The sequence below is a fragment of the Mastigoproctus giganteus genome, chromosome 10, assembly GCF_048544385.1.
Source record: "Mastigoproctus giganteus isolate SK-2022 chromosome 10, ASM4854438v1, whole genome shotgun sequence".
Taxonomy (NCBI): Eukaryota; Metazoa; Arthropoda; class Arachnida; order Uropygi; family Thelyphonidae; genus Mastigoproctus; species Mastigoproctus giganteus.
This window is the reverse complement of record NC_143584.1, coordinates 73,226,585-73,246,345: the sequence shown is the minus strand read 5'-3', so window position 1 is coordinate 73,246,345 and position 19,761 is coordinate 73,226,585. Positions and strand designations below refer to the sequence as shown.

Sequence of the window (19,761 nt, the reverse complement as noted above, 5' to 3'; positions counted from 1 at the left end):
CTTAAGTCACATTAATTTATTTAAAAGTTGATTTGCATGTCTCTTTTTATATTAAGATTATAATATTTATTTTACTTGTTTGTAATACTAATTACATATATAGTACACTTTCGTGTCAATTATGTTGCTTAAAAAAAAAAAAAAAAAAACCTCAGTTTATCTCACAATAAAAAAATGTGAACAAAATGTCTGTTATTCTTATATATATATTTATTTATTTATTGATAAAAAAGTAAAGAAAGAAAGTTAAAACTACAATAACTGTAACTAATATGTAAATAATATTTATGAGTCAATGCAGTTGCAAGCAATCATGCAATACACCCATAATGTCTATAGAATATTAAGGATAATATAAAGAATTATTAGAAAAAGTAAATCAATCCAATAATAATACCATCAGGGACCTAAGAAAACGCAAAAAAAAAAAAAAAAAAAAAATTATTATCGCTTTTTACCGACAATCTAGATGACTTCAACTGGGGCCAACCACCCAGAATGAAGGCAAAAAACGACAAGAGGTTCTCTGTTTCTGTGATGATCAATATATGCTAAGTAATTTAAATCTAAACCAAATATAAACCAGTATAGGCCAAATATAAATCGAATATAAATAAATCGAATGATGATAAAAGTTAAGAAAATTTAGAAATATTAGAATCAAAGGTAAGCATATATTAATCATCGTTGACCCGACAGAGAACGTAATTTAATGAAATTACGTCAATATGTAGTATGTATTATATATTTAATCTTATTTTAATCATTAAATTACGTTCTCTGTCGGGTCAACGATGATTAATATATGATATTTTACTTATATTTCTTACCTTTGATTCTAATATTTCTAAATTTTCTTAACTTTTATCATCATTCGATTTATTTATATTCGATTTATATTTGGCTTAGATTTAAATTACTTAGCATATATTGATCATCACAGAAACAGAGAACCTATTGTCGTTTTTTGCCTTCATTCTGGGTGGTTGGCCACAATTGAAGTCATCTAGATTGTCGGTAAAAAGCGATAATATATTTTTTTTTTTTTTTTTTTTTTTTTGCGTTTTCTTAGGTCCCTGATGGTATTATTATTGGATTGATTTACTTTTTCTAATAATTCTTTATATTATCCGTAAAACATAATACGAAAATTAAGAAAATAAATATAAAGCTATCATTAGAGGCAGCAAAATGCACATTCCTCCACATGATGCCCAATGTATAACTGATATTAAATATTAAATCAAAATTAATGCCAGTAGCATGGCAAAACTGTTGGGCGAAAAATAATAAATTATGTGATTAATCAACAGGGAGGGAGAAGAAAAGGTGAGACTAAAAATTGCAGCAGAAAATCTCCAAATAATTTAGAAAATCCAATTCAAAATAACAAATCAATTTTAAAATTTAGAGTCAAATACATAAGAATTTAGCGGCGCCCCCGTCGTAAGGTGCCAGTTCCGAATTTGGAGAAAATCTCCATATTTAGACAAAGCTTTTATTATTATTATTATTTTATTTTATTTATCTAATCTAATTTAATTATTATTAAATTAATTTTTGTTATTATTAATTCTTATTATTCTTAGATATATGTACAAAAAACGATAATCTGATTTTAACACTTTTGGCGGATCTCGTTATCACAATGCATGAAAATTTATGTCCCTCGAACTTTTTATTAACTAGTTTCTTCTGTAACCTTAAATGACGATGCTGAGCAGATTCCTACTTATAGAAAAGGGGAAATCACCACATACAGATGTGGTGATTTCCCCACACTGATATCCGAATTCGGCGGCATCCTAGTGAAGAAATTTTCTCCCACATGGACCTGGTGTCCATGTGGGTCTTAAGTACAACGAATGCTTGACATATATTTTGTTGACTTTCATCCAAAAGCACAAAAAAAAAATAAAGGTGCTACTTCCCGCCTTTCATTACTCTCCTCTGAGTCGTCTGTCTCATCTATTTCCTGATCAGTAGCAGAATCACAGTCACTGCATCCGATATTGTCGGCTTCAACATCATCACTTCCTTCTGCGGAATTTAGTTCATCATCTATACATTAAATTATCTACTCTAATAATAATGCTCAACTCTCAGAGCCAAAATTGCAATTCTAATTCTTTTAGAACACAGCATGGCAAAATCTATTTACATGCAAATAAAATAAAACTGAAATCGTAATGAGATCAGAAGAAAATAACTGCGTTATTCCACAACGAATAAGAATGCAGTAATCTGAAATTGAAACTGGAATCGTGACGTGATTGGCATGGTGGATAGCTATTGTCCTGCAGACCAATTTGCGCACTAATTACTACGTCAAATGATCACCAGCTGCCCAGCGAAACTACAGATTAGTTAAAAATAGGGAATGTACAGAGACCCACACCTCTGCTTCTGCAAGTACCATTTTTTTACATCAATTTACAATAAAATGCGATAGATGACTATTGTTATCCACACCACGACTGAAGGACTAATGGTGTAATGCAGTAAGTGACCAGTCATATTAATCAGGGTATATGTTGTGAAATACCACACCAATATATCGAGGGCTTAAGTGTCAAACAACGTTAACTACAAATTCATTTTGCAGTTTGTTGTAATTAACCAAAAAAAAAAGTCATTTGATATTTTCTTGGTTTACCGGAAATATACTTACAGCCTAGTCTAACATGCAAAGTACTAAAGAAACACAGTTCTATGACATGATATGCACTGTTATTTGTATAAAGTAAAACTAAAGTTGTCTCAAAACAAAAATGCAATTTTGTAGTTAACCTTGTTTGACACTAAACCCTCGATATGTTGTGAAATTTCACACCATGTGCAAATTCATAACATAGCATTATGGAAATCATTACTACAAATAAAGGAAGGGGAGAGGAAATAAGACAAGAAATTTGATACGGATATGCAACAAAATACCAAGTTTTTTAACAAGAACTTGGTATTTTAGAGATTCCGGAAAAGAAAAAGAACAGCCTATATCACTAAACAGCAAGCAATAAGATATCTTCAAGATTTTTTAATGACCATAAGTCACAACATTAGATTAAGACCAATCAGTCAGAAAAGTATATGTAATTTTGACAATAATGGCATTTATTGTATTTTAAATTAACTGAGTAAACATTGTTTGCAATCCTTCTATTCAAAATAAATATTTAATAAAGCAATAACTTAGATAAACAAAGTTGCAATGTTTCAATCCAATATAAACATTCATTAAATCTTGCGTATATAAGTTTTTAACCTTGCGTATATAAGTTTTTAACCTTGCGTAAAATAAGTTTTTTAATTAAAATTAGATAAATTTTTAATTTATATATTTCCAAACATGTTTAAAGATTTATATTCGAATCTCCGATTTTTCCGAGATTCGAATAGTTAATGCATCATCAGGAGCGGATTAAGGTCGGTTGAGGCCCCGGGCGCAGAAGAAATTATTGGGCCCCTTAAAAAAAAGAGAGAGACAGGGAAAATAAAATTACATGTTAACCATTTTTTTAAATAAGTAAAAAATATTATTTACTATTAATGTTTTATTTCCAATAAAATTTGAATATAATATATGTATTATATAATTAATAATAGCATAATAATAATCACAAAGTTTTGAACTAATAGTTGAACATATTAGTTTAACTATTATGTTGAACTAATATGTTCAACTAATTTGTTGGGGTTTTGCGTGGGCCCTTCAGAAGTCGGGGCCCAGGGCGCGCGCCCGCCGTTAAATCCGCCTCTGTGCATCATGCATTTTTAAAATATAATAACATATATTTTCGAATGACATCTACAACATAAAACACGGGCGGATCCAGACCTTTGTGGAAGGAGGAAATGATATTACGATGATATATGTGACTGACAGGAATTGAAAATGTTTGGATTTATCTTGCATATTTTTAAACATTCATATAATATATGAATGTTTAAATTCATATATTATATGAATGAATATAATATTTTATTTTATTTTATTTTATTTTATTAATAGCAAGATACACAACAGGTAACCATTAACAGTGTATCTGAGATCAGATCAATAAACATAATAACAATAATATGAAATCCAACAGGACGATAAACATTGATATAGATTCAAACAATGAAAGCATATGTACAAAAGAGGATTGTATTAAGTTAAGTTACCGGTAAAACAAGTAATAATTAATCCGTTAGAGAATAGAAAAATAATATAACAAATAATAAGCTACAATAATTAGAGCTTAAATAAGCTAAAATAATTAGGCATAATATGAATGAATAAATCGAATAGTACATTTAATATCATAAAAAACAGTTTTTGTTTCAATATTTACTCACCTTTGGATGGGGGAGGGCTCGTTCTCTTTGGCATCCCACTGACATAAAATAGATTTTTGTTCAAATTGTTCTCATTAGCGGATCGCTGCTGAGAATTTGAGTAAATGTTCTATTTAGTTTAGAGTGTTTATGTATATGTATAATTTTCGTAAAAAAAATTATTTTTTCCTAGAATACTAAGTTTGTCAGAATATTTTTTCCTATTGCTAAAGTAACTGTCAAAAGTGTGGCATATGGGTCGATTCTAGCAAACAAATCCAAAATAAAATGTAATTACTCCCCTTTATAGATTGTTACTGAACAGCCGTTCAGTGGATATACTCCTATACCTATGCTTAAAAACCGGAAAAATGAATGAATTGTTAACGTGAAACATTTTAAAAATATCACCAATTAAGACAATCTCTCCTTCTACGCGGTACATGACGTAGAATTACCCACACGGCTGTTTAGAACAGAATGAGTGATACTACTTCATGTATGTGGTATTTGCATATCTAAGGGTTAGGGTACGAAAAATGGGAAGGGGGGGGTATTCAGTTAATAATAACGTATCAGTTAAGTGCTGTAATGACAAGGTTGTGTGATATCTAGATAAATGTGGAAAATAACTAGGTAAAGTGTGTAAGCATTAGCTTAATAAGAATGTGAATTGTGTGTTAAATATGTCGGCGCCAGTAGCACAGCGGTATCGTCACCGTCCTCCCCACACCGTAGTGGAAAAGGCCCGGGTTAGAATTCCGTCGATGACGCCGGGAACTTTTAAGGGCTCCTTTCACTCCGTGGCTGAGTTAGTCGGTCTCAGGCGTAGATAGCAAGGTTTTTTCCCCCAGAAACTGCGGTTTTTTCGTCCAGCAAAACAGGCAAATTGACCAGAGAACACACGCAATTTACAGACACAAATACGGGTATATATAAGAAATTACCGGATGATCCTAATATAATAGTTTGGTTTTAATGTTTTGTGTGTTAAATATTCTGATATAACGAGGCCTGAATTTAAGTTCAAGAAAAAGAAACTAGTTTTTCTCCGGTATTTAATTCGGATTCCTGGAGTAGAAAAAGTAAGTCAATAAGAATATGCATTTACTAAATGGCTAATGTTTATGGACAGATGCACCTCAGTCAGTGGGGATTAGTGGGTGACCAATTTACAATATATACCTATATTACGATGTAATTCTGCCCTTAAAGGACCCAGGTCAGTATCGAAGAGAGGGAGTTCTAAGTTTTGCATTTTTTGATTGTTTTAATGCGCGAACAAGTTGTTCTAGGAGTAATTTTGCGTTGTTGTACAGTGGCAAGACGGCTTAAATTCTCCCGTTATGGACGCAGTAGTAACTACACTGGTGTTCGAAGAAAGTGCATCACCTAGAAATTTTAAATTTCCTTTTTCGCGATGGTATGTTACATTAATCACTGGCATCAGAAATAGAAATATAAACAAAAGATATTTATTAATTAATAGTTAAGGCAAACCTAAGTAATTTCACAGGTATTCTCAAAATACAGTAATACCCCGACTTACGCGAACTCGGAGTTACGCGGTTCTTGATTTTTTCGTTTGGCAACACTGTCGCCCACTATCTTCAAGGTCGTTTTTCATAAGTTATCGATATACGGTGCGACGGCGGAGAATGAGAGCGAAAGATGAACAAAATTCAACTTTACTGCGCATGAGCTGCACACATATACAAGAATTTGTATTCCAACTGTCGTATTTATATGTGTGCGTTCGAATTCGTGCTCAACTTTTGTCGGAAATTACGTCGTTTTCACGAGAGAAATGGATCGCGTCGGTAGAGCCGTATACAGTCAGTCCTCGTATAACACGTGTTTACACTACACGAATTAGATCATACACTATTTATAAATACGGTAACGATATCTTATAATATAACACGAACCGAATTGGCTTATGCACGATTCGCCTTTGTGTTTACAAGAAATGGCAGTCGAACGCAGAATCACCCCAACCGAACGCAACACGATAGAAATGAAGAGAAGATTCCGAAAACGTATTTATGTGTTTTATATCAGTGAAGGGGAAACACATTTCACCATAATAACGTAAAAACCAACACAATTCCAGCTATCGGTATGCAATTAGATCGAGTTTACTACCAGTTTATAACAGATTCCACTAGCAGAAACACAACTGGATTGTTATTGTTTTATGGTAGTAACCCCTAGAAATGTGAGGTGTTAATAGTGTATCTCTGCCTTTATGGTGTTGTTTATTCAGTTGCTACATGCGCGCAGCTTTGTTTATGCGTATCAAGCGTGCCTCCTCGTTTTGTAATTGTGCTTTATTCCCTAAAAATGAGTAAAATACTTAAAAGGTGTGAAAAGGAAGCGTCCTGGTGAAGACACTGCAGATTCAGAGAGAAAAAGAAAAGCAATATCGATAAACAGAGGCGGACTAGGTCAAAAATTCTTACCCGGGAAAATATGTAGTGGCCTCATACTATGGTTTATGGCCAAAATCACACCGGCCCACCGGGGTTTCCCCGGTAAGGCTTATGGCCAGTCCGCCTCTGTCGATAGAGAAAAAATATGAAATTGTGAAACGCTTTGAGCGAAATGAAAGACCATGTGATATTGCACGTGCTACAAGCCTAAATGAAGCAACGGCGAAAAGCACATGACAATTGCAAACTTAAAATTGAAAAGGGCTCAATTGTAAAGGGCTTAAAAATTTTAAAAAACATAGACTCCAACGAAGAACGCGTTATAGCTACAAAGCAAGGAATAAAAAATTATTAGCTTGCTACGAAGAAATTCTGCGTGAAAAAAAGAAGGCGCTGTGTCGTCAGACGAATTTGTTAGATTTTATGAAGCCATCGACATCGAAATAACTTTTTTACGCAAGTCATTTATTTTTTAATACATATTTTGTATTAATATGTATAAAGAACTGCAATTTTATTAATATTTTTCTTCTAAACTAGTGTTTTTGTTAGTCCTTGGTCCCAATTAAACAAAATTTATATGTATTTATATGCAAAGTTGTACCCAGACTTACGCGAATTCGACTTAAGCGATTTTCGTCGGACCCACCTATCGCGTAACTTCGGGGTATTACTGTATTCCAAAATGAGCATTTGCAACCTTTATACAACAGTTTTGGAAAACACGACAATAATGGCCGAAATGTTATCAGAAGCCCTCAGTTTGCTTCCGTTTATTATTTTATATGAAAACAAACTAATATTTAGTTGAACCAGGTGCAAACTAATATTTAATTGAACCGCCTCTGGCCCTGATGACAACAGCACACCATCGAGGCATTGACAAGATTGCCGTAGCCGAATGGTCAGGAGCGAGGTGCACAGCACGCGTTCCTTGAGTGGACCGGGTTTCAAGCTTGTGACTACTAAATACGATAAATATTTCTATTGACGATTTATTGTAAACTCTACTGACTTGGTTGTCGTGCCGGAGTATAAACAGAAAATTTAAAATATCAATTTCTGAAGATAATCAATTGATAGTTCGTGGTTCAAAACACGAAATATGGCTTCCTGAAGTTCATAAAAGGTTTTTGGTTTCTTTCTGGAAACTGCAGATCAGATTCCACACGACGCCAAAAGTTCTCTATAGGATACAGGTCCGGACTGTTTCCTGGCCGGCTAAGAGTTGAAATGGACAGTTCTTCCAACCATTTTTTCACCTGTAACAAATGTAAACACATTACTGTCGAATCTCTAATGCGGAAATGAAGCTAAAGTAACTACAGAAACGCCTACTTACACTTTTCGCCCAATGAAAAGGAACAGAGTAGTCCTGAAAGATGCAGTTACTTGGCAGGTTGAAATGGTCTCTAATGGTTGGCAGCAATTTGCCTTCCAATATAGCCATGTATCCATTGGCATTTACGGAAACTTTTATAAACTGCAGATGACCTACTAAGCGATACGAAATGCACCCCCATATCATTTGGCTGGTAGGGAATTTCACTGTACACACCATACAGTCTGGTTGGTATTCTTCACCACGTCTGTGCCGAATTGTTTGTCTCCCATCAGGGCCATGCAGGTTGAATTTATTCTCATCCAAGAAAATAACTGACTTCCACTGCTCGGTGGTCCATGCTCCTTACACCAAATTAATTGGGCCTTTTTCATTTTTTGAGTGAAGAGAGGTTTCTTCTTAGGACAACGGACTACAAGTCCATATTTTGAAGAGGCATCTTCTGACTGCACTTGCTACCACTCCTGTATGTTCTTCCCATTCTCTTTTCAGCTCAGACAAAGAAGCTTTACAGTTTTTAAGGCATAAGTGCTACAAAACACGGTCCTGTTTTGGCGTGGAGACTCGTTTGCATCCGGTTCCTTTTCCTATCAGCAGAACCAGTATTCTTGAATATGGAAGGAAATATACTCATTGTCAACTGATTACAAGACACCCTATAAGCAATATGATGGGAAGAACATCCTTCCTCTCATAAAGCAACAATAGCACTCTTTCTTTCTCTTGTCAGGTGAGTTACGTGCAGTTGAACGCAGCTGAAAGTAACAGCTGATGCAATATTACGTCATCACCTACGTGTGTCAATCTTATCTGGTGCAATCTGTAAGAAATATTGCCATATACTTACTTTATTCGGACGACAATTACAATTTTAAGGGGTATGCACTTCCTTTGATCACCAGTGTATTATAGCAGGCTACATTCGCTCCCATAGAAAAATCAACGTAGAGGCTAACCAATGGGAGACAGTTCTAGAAATCCGAGAAATGGCAGTGTACAGGGAAAAGAATCATACAGTAGAAATATGGGAATTCATGACGTAGCAGTAATTTGCCTTAGTAGAATTTTTATCTGTTTTAAGCACGTGCGCCTTTTGCCATCCGACCTCTAGTACCAGTTCTATGCCCCAATTTTAGTTTTAAAATAGGCATTAAATTTTTTACTTACAGTTATGTACAATGTTAATTTTGAGAAATTTTACTCAATGAAGAAACAGCAGGAGGGCACAATTTGTGTCATGGAAAACTGTATTTTCCTTGTTTAGTAAATAGAGCCCCTTATGCAAGAAGGCTAATGTTTAGCCTTCTTGCATAAGGGGCACAGCATATTAGTAAGAAAAGATAAACTTATAGCCTTCCTAGTAGTGAAATTATAATCTCTGAGTCAGGAACCGAAAGTTGCTTCAGTATTGTAAAGAAACTAAAAGCAAATACCTTAATTTGTATTAATTGGTGTATAACTATAATACTGATATAGGCAGCAGTTGTGCCAAATTTTGCCAATAACTTGTAAATAATGTATATTTAGATATGAATTATTTGTTTTATCCAGTGGTTTTATTTGGTTTTCTTTGTCTCAACTGCTCGCACAAATTTTACAACCCCTAAACAAGAGTATTCTGATGTCAGAGGCCCACATTCAACAAATACTTAGAAGACTTCATGAAAATCATATCAAGTTGCGGCGCAGCTTGATATGATCCATTTGTGTGTGCCAATAATTGCATAAACAACAATATATATATATATATATATATATATATATATATGAATATTAAATGTAACCCCTTAAAGGAAATGTTTAAAAAGTTACATAGGATAAAGAAGTATTCAGTTGATAAAATGATTTCAGTGAATGAAAGATTAATAAATCAGGTATGACAGATGCACCTAAAAGCTCAAAGCAGCATTAAAGGATGCAAGAGTATATATAAGTTTGTATTAATATATTGAATAAAGTATGCATAAACGGATATGAAAGTTACAAAAAGTGCCAGTAACTAGAAGGGTGAGGAAAGTAGAAAAAGAAGTATAGTAGATTTGTGAAAGGTGAAAGAAAGTTAATATCTTAAAGAAAGAAAGTTAATATCCTTAATATGTAAACATGAGTTAAGAAAATTATCAGCTGAATTACCAAGCCAATAGAAAGTGGAAGAACTATAAAGTAAAATTAGTACATCAAAATACTAATAAAATAAAAATAAAAAATAAAATGCAAATAAAATGAAAGTATCATCAGATATGGGGGGGAACATATTTAGAAAATTGTCGAATATAGGTAAGGCAAATATGCTTGATCTGATGTCAGTTGGAAATAAATATTGGTACATGATCAGGTATTTCATTGGGTGGCCACACCTGACCATGTATCAGGAACTGCGTTTCTACACTTCCATAATAGTAGATGAAAAGTGAAAGGCCAAAAAGCAACGAAAATGAAATTAGCACATTCTAATACAGTATGGACAAGGTAGTCCCAATATAATTATTTAGTGTAATTTATTTAAGTAAAAATGAGGATCAAGTTAGAATAAATATGGTTAATATAAATATGTTTAATATTAATATGTAGAATTTCGAGTAGGATTTAATTTTGTATAGATAGGAATTCAATGATTCAGTAAATAAATTTGGAACAAGCACATGGGTGAGATATTAAATTGAGGATGGGGAAGGGAAAAAGAAGTATCTTAAATAAATATTTAAAATACTCCTCTATATTTATTCCTCCTTAATATTTAAAATACTCCTTTTAAAATAAATATTTAAAATACTCCTTTATATTTAATCCTCCTTAATATTTAAAATACTCCTTTTTCTCTTCCCCATCCTCAATTTAATACCTCACCCTATACCATGTGCTCGTTCTAAATTTATTTATTGAATCATCAAATTCCTATCTATACAAAATTAAATCCTACATATTTATATTAACCATATTTATTCTAACTTGATCCTTATTTTTACCTCAATAAATTACACTGCATTGGGACCACCTTGTCCATACTGTGTTAGAATGTGCTAATTTCATTTTCATTGCTTTTTGGCCTTTCACTTGTTCTTCTACTATTATGGACAAGTATAGAAACTCAGTTCCTGATACATGATCAGGTTGTAGTCCCCTGACGAAATACCTGATCATGTATCAATGTTTATTTAAGCTGACATCAGATCAAGCATATTTGCCTTACCTATATTTGACCATTTTCTAAAAATGTTTTCCCCCCCATATCTGATGACAGCGATACCACTTTCATTTTTTAAATTTTATTTGCATTTTATTTTTTATATTTTATTTTATTAGTATTTTGATGTACTAATTTTACTTTACAGTTTTTCCACTTTCTACTGGCTTGGTAATTCAGCCGATAATTTTCTTAATTCATCATCATAACCTTTAGGATATTAACATTTTTTCACCTTTCACAAATCTACTACACTTCTTAAAGCAGACCGGAACCTCTTTAATTTAACGGTCGAAGATTCCCTTCAAATTCCTGGAAACACCAATCTCACCAACCTCAACCACAACCAGCATCAGAGGAAAATAACATCAATCATAACCAATGCCTGTGACAAAACAATCAAGAAAAAAAAACACCCTTTCCCAAGTACTGTTCCCATGGTGGTGCAACCGACTGGATCATCTCCGCCATCAGGTTCATACAGCACGGAAATAATTTCAATGTGCTCGCTGTACCTGTCCCCCTCATGAAGTTGATGCCCTACGCAATAACTATCGTAGGCTAAGAAATGACTACACTAGTTTAATTAGAGCCAAGAAGAAACAGTCTTGGGAGCACCTGGTCTCCACGACTGGAAACAGCACCCCCTGGGGAGTTGTGTATCGCATTGTTACAAATAAGCTCCCCAGGGGTGAGGTCATCTCCTCTACAGTCACCCCGCAGGGCACCACAACCTTCACATGGGAAGAGTCAGTAAACAACATCTTGGACACTCTGTTCCCGCTAAACACAGATCCTCAATCCAGCCAGCAACAAGAAATCTGTACTGAAAATGCATCCTACAGCACCACTTCTACCTTTCAACTTAGATGAATTAAAACTTGCCATTGACAAAACAAAAAAGCCCAGGGTTAGACTTCATTGAAGCAGAAGTAATTAAGAAGCTTGCAGAGATGCAATCAAATCTCCTTCTCAGCCTGTACAACCATTGTCTGGAAGTTCGACTCTTCCCAGATTACTGGAAAGAGGCCAATATACGCCTAATTTTGAAGAACCCAAGTAAACCACCAGAGCAGCCAAGGTCATACAGACCCATAGCACTCCTTCCCGTTTTAAGCAAAATATTTGAATGTCTTCTCTTATCCAGATTGGAAAAACACTATAAAAATGCAAATCTCCAGTCTCCAAACCAGTTCGGTTTTCAGGCAGGTGATCAGCAGAAGATGCTCTTCGACAGCTCACAGATTCAGTCAAAAATTCAGCAACCAAATATTTTTTAGTAATATCAGTGGATTTCGCCAGGGGCCTTTGACTTGCTCTGGTGGCCAAGTATACTATGAAGACTCAGAGAAGCTAGTGTACCAGCAAATCTTTACAGCTGCATACAGGACTATCTTCACAACAGAAGTGTTACAGTCAGAAATGCCTATCGACAAGTCTCCAGAGGATGCCCCCAGGGCTCTGTCCTTGGTCCTTTCCTATGGAATGTGGTCATGGACAAGTTCCTGAACCTAGACCTGGGAGAAGTTTCCACCCAAGCCTTCGCAGACGACTTGATACTGACAGTCACTGGAAACTCCAGAGCTTCCCTGGAAACAACAGCCAACGGAGCTCTTACAAAGCTATAAGAATGGGCCAGCCTCCATAAACTCCATATATCCCCTGAGAAAACTACTTCAATTCTACTCAGAGGAACCCTTCAAATAAACAGGCCGCCGCAGATTAAAATTGCTGGTAGAACCATCAAACTGACAACTGAGATGAAGTACCTTGGGGTAATTCTCGACCCCAAACTCACGTTTTACCCGCATATAGACCACCTTCATCGCAAAGTCAGGAACTACACGGCAATGGTAGTGAGGATCAGCAGGTCTAACTGGGGCCTAAATCGCCACTCACTGCAAATGCTATACAAAGCTGTATTTATTCCCACTATAACCTACTGTGCAGGTGTCTGGTATCACTGTGCACTCATTGTTCGTAACCAAAGGAAGCTCACCTCCATCCAGCGTAATATCCTTCTCACTATCACCCATGCCTGCTGCACAGTAAGTAACCCAGCGCTCCAAGTCTTGGCAGGAATTCTCCCTCTGGACCTGCAGATAATTTGCAAAGGCGTGCACTACCGGCTCACAAAGGGACTCCCTACCACCATCTTGGATTTCACTACAAACCCAGCAAACACCATCAAAGAAGAAAAAAGCGCCTTGCAGTCTACCTTCTTAACGTCTGGCAAAACAGATGGAATACCACCCCCAAAGGTTCCATCACTAAAAATTCTTACCTGAAATAGCCCAGATCTACCCTAAAGCTCCAGCACGGTACAGCCCAGCGTTATATACCACTTTCCTGATTACAGGCCATGGATCCATAAATCACAAACTTGCCTCTATGAACATCGTGGATGACCCTCGCTGTCATTGTGGTGAAAACGAAGACTAGGATCACCTATTCCATGTTTGCCCGCTCTACGAGGACCTGCGAACGTTGCTCATATCAAAAATACATGCCTTGCCTCGAGGAAATGAATATTTTCTGATCAATGAGGAAGACCAGTACCATGCTTTCTCTGCCTTCACCCATGATCTCTTCACCAGAAGAAGATCATGGTATAATGTCCTGGAACTGATGCACATTGATCAACACCCTTTTCTCATATACTGAACATCTTCACCTAGATGGTGACCACTTCTAGTTACTGAACTTGACATTCAGGTCGCTTTAATTGTTTCATCCGTGTCTCTCTTGATACATGATTGTCTTCCCACCCTCTCGAGGGCCCTCTTCTTCCACTTCCACTTAGGTGGGAGAATTCCCACTCAAACTGCGGAGGAGGCCTTCCCTTACATCCTCCGTCGCTCTGTCTATACCTCCTTTCCTTTACCCTCTCCGGTACATCCTGTACTCCCTGTACCCTATTTTTTCTTTTTTTTTACTTGGTCTCTTTCCAGGAAGCTCAGGCGACCTGGAGGAGACTAGCCAGAGAATTATGGGCAGCCTGGCTATATCCTAGTGGTGTGTACGGGCAACGTGGGGTCCAACCAGAGGCCCTGCGGCCAAAAGCCAGGACACCCAACAGAACCCAGTACAATACTCCATTTACAACACAAAAAATTTTTCTGGCTTTCACAGTGATACTGTTTGTCTCCACAGAGTTTATATGGCGCAGATGTGGGAAACCACCGGAGGCGCCGTTCCCCCAACACTATGCACATTTCTTTTTCTACTTTCCTCAGCCTTCTAGTTACTGGCACTTTGTGTAACTTTCACATCCATTTATGCATACTTTATTCAACATATTAATAAAAACATATTAATAATAATAATATATATATATATATATACAGGGTGATTCACTACCAGTGCGACAAACTTGCAGGAGGTGTAGGGGGGCACAGAGACGAATCGGAATCACATAGCACTGCAGGGTCCAAAACGCCTTCGTCATGCGGTAGAGGACGTTGAACAGGAGGTCGCATGAACAGCGATCCCGCTGGAAGTCAGAATTTGCGAACCAGTTGCCGAGGCAGTAGGATTGACGAGTATTCAAATGTTGAACTGGCCGACATGCACCTCGCTTATGGAGCTGCGGACTGTAACGGGTGCGCCGCTCTGCACTTGTACCAGGAACAAGTGCAGAGCGGCACTTGTACCAGGAACATTTCCCGCACAGGCGTGCTCCTCATCATACGTTTTTCGCACGTGTGCACAGAAGGTTACGTGAGACTGGTTGTTTCACGAGAGGTACCATGAATCGAGAGCGAACGATGAAGACGCCAGACAATGAGGAGAATGTCCTACGTCTTGCAGAAGGCAATCTGAGTACGAGTACGAGTACTTGAGCGATAGGCCAACGATTGGGTATTTCCCAATCGTTGGAGGATACTGTCAACAAACCAAATGAGTTCATACCATCTGCAACGCATCCAATCATTGGAGCCTGCAGGACTTTTGCTACCTGGTTTTTTCAACAGAAACGGTTCGCAAATGCTGACTTCCAGCGGGATCGCTGTTCACGCGACCTCCTGTTCAACGACCTCTACCACATGACGAAGGCATTTCGGACCCTGCAATGCTATGTGATTCTGATTCGTCTTTGTGCCCCCTACACCTCCTGCAAGTTTGTCGCACTGGTAGTGAATCACCCTGTATATATATAAGTTAGTTAGGATATACAGACATATCCTAAAATTTGCCTGTAGCCAGAAGAGATATAAAATAAAGGAAATTACAATATGTCACATATACAAGGATGGACAAAATAAGGGAAACACCTGATATGAAAAGAGTCGTTTTTGTAATGGCTGTATTTATGCAACAATGATGATTTTTTTTTTTCCTTTTGTTTCTTACAAGTAGCGCAGAGAAGAAAAGACGATAAAAGCTGATGTTTATTTAGACATGATATAAAAAGATGCATGAAGAAAATGACTGACCTGTCTGAATTTCAAAGAGGTCAATTTATTGGTGCACATTTAGCAGGGACATTGCTGACTAAAACTGCTGATTTGTTTAATGTATCCAGAGCAACTGTAAAATGATATCACCAACAAGTATAGAAAAACAAAATCTTAGAGGAAGAGTTATAGCAGAAAATCGAAGCTGACTGAAAGAAACCGCCGGACACTGTAAACATAAAACTGCTGCCTCAAAAACAACGGCAGAACTTAAAAGTTAGTCTCAGCAATCCAGTTTTTAACCAAACAGTTCGGTGAGGACTTCAGAAAACAAATATGACTGAGCCGCTATTGCCGATGTTAATGCTAGAAAAAGGATCCAATGGTGTGAAGAGCATAAAAACTGGCCAATTGATGACTTAAAACATCATATTTTCAGACGAAATATCGTTCACTCTTTTTTTCAACATCAGGGAGAGTTTACATTTGGCGAATGCCAAAGGAAGCACATTATCCTGACTGTCTTGTGCCAACCGTCACACAGGGAGAAGATCAACAACGGTTTGGGCAGTAATATTTTTAGCTCTTTATCATCACCCTGAATGGGCGAATTACTGCCACTGATTACCTTGATGTTCTGAGTGGACAGGTTCAAACATTATTTCTCACAAATGATGCCATGTTTCAAGATGATAATGCTCCAATACACCCAGCCAGATGTTCCCAATCTTGATTTGAGGAGCATGAAACTGAGGCTCTGCATCTCACATGGCCGGACAATCAGCAGACTTAAACGTTATTGCGCCACTGTGAGCATATTTTGAGAGGAGAATTAGTTAGTTAGTTAGTTAGTTAGTTATTTTTGGTTTTTAGGAGCATTAGCAACTAACGCCATATTGCTCCGGGTATATGTGGTGGTCATTCCCTGACCTTTCCGCATCCTCCGTATTTGGTGGTGATGGGCTCGAACCCCAATCTAATCAAAACGTGTGTGCTACGCACTGCTACTCCTTCCCACCTGGCTAAGGAGGCGCCCTCGAGAGGAGAATGAGAAGCATACTTCCTCCTTCTTCATCGCCAAAGGAACTTGAAACGTTCCTCCATGAAGAATGGTTCAATATTCTTCTTAAGACAATTCAAGATTTATCTGATCTATTCGAAGAAGAATACAAGCTGTTTTAAAAGCAAAGGGTGGCAAACACCGTATTAGTGCATACCTGTAGCTCTTATCAGAGGTTTTGCTATTATTTTAATAGCAACACTTGTGATAAGAGCTACAGGCAGGTAGTAAAAAATAAATTTTTTGTTTATTTTTTCAGATCGACCACACAGTCAGAGGAGTTCACAAGAAACAGCACCGTATATAGCAGTCACAGGCTTGAAACCGGTCACTCAAAGTACGTGTTCTTATGTACCCTTTCAGATGATGACTCAGCTAAGGCGGCTCTGTATGTGTACCAATAAGTAGCCCTTTTAATTAATAGTATGACAGATGAAAGAATCTTTACAGTGTCGGCTGAGCACAGTAACGGAGAGGTTAGACGGGTGTGGCTCAAAATCCCGACAGTATCTACTATATTGTAAAAATATATGAATATAATTCTATATATTTATTAGTTTTTTAGTAAGTAAAAATTTACCTTATTAGATTAATTTTGTAGAAAGAATATAAAAAATAAGAAAACTTTTAACGACAAATACCTCTCTCAATATGAAGATAATGTTTTCTGTTACAAAAACAAACAGTTTTAAAATATGATCAATAAATAAAAACAACTTAATTAATTTTACTTTATTATACTGCATTTAATTGGTAATGTTTCAAGTTGAATTTTGGAATTTGTATAGGGTGTTTGAGCAACAGGTCTTTAGGATTGAAATGCTAAGATAATATGCATCCTTCTATTGATGAATGGCCGAACGTTTGAGAGCTTGTGTAAAAAACAAGGCGGGGGCATTTTGAATGAATGTTCTGTTGATTCATTTGTTGGGTGTTCAAGAATAAACTCGCAGAGTTTTGAGTTTCTGTGTCTTTTTATTTTGTGGCTACATGCAGTCACATATGTGACAGTATTTATGGCAGTACTGTGTGTGTGTGTGTGCGTGTGTATATATATATAAAACTGTGTGTTGTTTATTCATTAATATGACATAAAATATTAACGTTATAATATGCTGTTTTCATAATTGCAATGTATAGGTTCCATGTATTCAAATAAAATTTTTTATGTTTTTAGTGGCCGTTTTGGTGGTTACATGAAAAACATTTTTTATTGCAAAAACAGTTTCTCAGATACAGACTCTAACTTTGTTTTTTTTTTTTTAATACAATCGGTATATCAGGATTTTGGTTGTCGAGATTTTTGGCTGTCAGGATTTTCGCCGGCACCGATGTTAGACAGGAATAAGATTAATGAAAAATGAGATTAATAAGTATATATCAACATAATATATTTTGGGATATGACACAAATTTTAATTATTACCTACGAGTTGTACTTGAAGTGAGACACTCTCTTATGGTCTTTATGTGTCACCTCTCGAAATGGAACTTCTGAGCAGTCAGAGGTCGAAGTGCAGTAACATCTAAAAAAAAAAAAAGAAAAGGCTTTTTCATATAAGTGGTACACTTGGCAGTAAAAGGAGGTAATCAAACAATAATTAATCCCACAAAATATCATATGGGAGTGCTAGTATGTAACAGCACTTATAAAAGGATTTGATCCCTATGCTGATTATAAAGTTATCTTTTGTTTTTACAAACAATTACTATTTTAAAGTGGTCGTGGCAATTTAATACCTTACAAGTGCACGTTTTAACGGTAATCATTGTTATATGCTGAAGGAATTTAGCATTAGTAGAGGCATATGATACAAGAAAGCAAGCTTATACAGCAACAGCAGAAAAAAAAAAAAAAAACTTCCCATTTCACCCATCCATTTGCTCCAAAAGTTTGTCCGCTTCTTCCTTCAATTTATTTAAGCTATCAACTTCCACGACAACAGATGGAAGTTTGTTCCAGCAATCAATTACCCGCTGGCTAAAGCCAAATTTCCGCACACCTACTCAAAAACCGTATTTCCTCAATTTCAGTTTATGCCCCCTCAGGTTTGTAATCAGCAAGAGGGTTTGTTTGTTTGTTTTAGTTAGTTGTTGGTGCATTGGCTTCTATGGCCATAATGCACCTCCCAAGATTTTTTTTTTGCAGTACTCTGATCCAAGCCCGAGGCAGTATTTGAACCTGTTACCTTTGGGTTGCCAGGCAGGCACTTTACCCACCCGGCTCAGCAAGAGGGAGAGTCCCATCAGCATTGAGCCTGCTCAATCCATTCAGTCTTATACACCTCAATCAGATCACATCACAAGTGCCTAGTCTTCAGACGCTGCAATTTTCAGAACTTAAGCCTTTCTTCGTAAGAGCGCCCCTTTGTTCCCCTCACAGTCTTGTTGCCCTTCTCTGTACTCGTTCTGGCAACTCTCATCCTTCCTAAAACGAGACTTCCAGACCTTTATGCAGTACTCAACGTGTGGCCTGACAATTGCCTTATACAAGGGAATAATCACCTCCTTATCTCTGCTAGCAAAATTCCTGTATATTATTGAGCAGAACCCATGACCTACTCTGGCAGCCTGTCTGCACTGATCAGAAAACTTCATATCTGACTGCACAATTAACCCCCCCCTGGTATTTTTCATTCTCCACTACTACCCTAAGTGTAACACCACTCAGTTTGTAAATTTCTCTGGGATTAAATTTCTCTGCTGCCCACTGCAGTACTTTGCATTTGTGAAGGTTAAACTTCAGTTGCCACTTCTCAGCCCATCTGCACAACTGATCCTGTTGCAGCAACATACTGTCATTACTGTATGACAGGGTTGGTTGGCAGGGTTGTTATTAACAACCCTGCCAACCTCTCATCTGCAAATTTTGACATTAAGATCGATATACCTTCATTAATATCTTTGATAAATATACAAAACAACAATGGGCCCAACACCGAAACCAGGGAGAAACCACTAATAACATTAGTCCACGAAGAGCAGTATCCACTGATTATCACTCTGTCTTCTCCCATTCAACCACCC

At 36.6% G+C, this 19,761-nt stretch overlaps 1 protein-coding gene across 1 annotated transcript in view; it reads right to left on the bottom strand.

Moving 5' to 3' along the window:
- Positions 1–19,761, bottom strand: part of LOC150079083 (ras-responsive element-binding protein 1-like) — a 348,143-nt gene that overhangs the window by 148,034 nt on the left and 180,348 nt on the right. The window contains exon 3 of the mRNA XM_090383978.1: positions 18,161–18,260. The gene's annotated coding sequence lies outside the window, so the exon portion shown is untranslated. The remainder of the gene's footprint in view (positions 1–18,160; positions 18,261–19,761) is intronic.